Consider the following 1,326-nt stretch of genomic DNA (forward strand, 5'->3'; position numbering starts at 1 on the left):
GGTGGAGGAGAGCTATGGGGGAAAAAAAGAGGAACAACTGTAATAATCTGGACAATAAAATTTAATTTAAAAATAAATAAATAAGTAAATAAATAAATAAAAATAAACGGGGTCCCTTTTTTTTTCTAGGAAGCATGCTTGGTATTTCTTTGGTCTTCTGCAACAACAGAAGAGGCTGGCTGATCACCTCCTAGGCAATTTATCTGCCTCTGTTTGCTCAGACTGACTGACTGTGGAGTTCTTAGGTAGTTTATCTGCCTCTGTTCTGGGACTTCCTGAGGAGGAAGTCAAATTTGGACTGACTGGTGTGTGAATGTGAATGTAAAAGTCTGTGCTTCACGGCCATTAATGCCAAGAAGCACCTTCGTCTCCACTGGGAGATTGGCCAGATGGACGGAGTGTTTCTGTTGAAATTGTATGTCTTTTTGTTGTTTGTTTAATTCATTTGAAGATGGGGAAAGTTCCACTTTGGGAAACCCAGTTATGTGCAGTAAGGCTGAACTCATGACAGAGACTGCAGGAAAGTTCCAGCAGCTGCCAAGAATGCTTGTTCTTAGGGACTCTCTCTGCTCTCCCTGTCAGCGTTTCAGCCACCAGAAAGTCTAGTTTAAGCTTCTGAGATTTCTGTCTGTATATCTGTAATGTAATCTTTTAGGGACTTTAGTTTACTCTTCCCTGGTTTATAAATATAGGCCTATACGTAATTTTCCCAAGTCTTTGGTAACTTAAAGGCTTTGGAGCATTGCTGTGTTAAATGATACTGAAACATTAATTAATCTGAGTTTACCTTCTCTGGAAAATCTAGAGGATAAAGTTGAATTGTTGCAGAAGACCAAAGAAATACCAAGCATGCTTCCTAGAGAAAGGAAAGGACCCCGTTTATTAACACTAGTGGACTCTGGGAATAATTTCCAAATCAGAGTGAAGAAACACACAGAGGGCTGCACTTTTTATAACCTTCTGGGGTCTTTGTCTTGCAGATATAGTTCTGCCCCCTTTTGTGGGTTTTCAGGAAGGCCCCCGGGTGTTGGGGGTCCCCAGGCCATATCCAATGATCTGTCCTGGGGCCAGCAATAAGGACCTTCCCCCGCTCCCCCCAGGGCAGATTGTTCACAGTTTTTATGGCCTGACATGCCTTGCAAGACCAGTTTCCTCCTCAGAATCTGTTAATAAATAAGTCTTGTATTTTATTTGAAATCTCCCTTAAACTATAAATGTATTGCTAATCTAAAGAATGTTAATTACTTACATGTCACCTAAAAATTAAGGTTAAGAATTCTAACTAATTAGAAGGAAAGTATGGCTTTGGTGCAATAGAAAAAGCAT

Source organism: Myotis brandtii, unplaced genomic scaffold, assembly GCF_000412655.1.
Source record: "Myotis brandtii unplaced genomic scaffold, ASM41265v1 scaffold502, whole genome shotgun sequence".
In the NCBI taxonomy this organism is placed as follows: domain Eukaryota; kingdom Metazoa; phylum Chordata; class Mammalia; order Chiroptera; family Vespertilionidae; genus Myotis; species Myotis brandtii.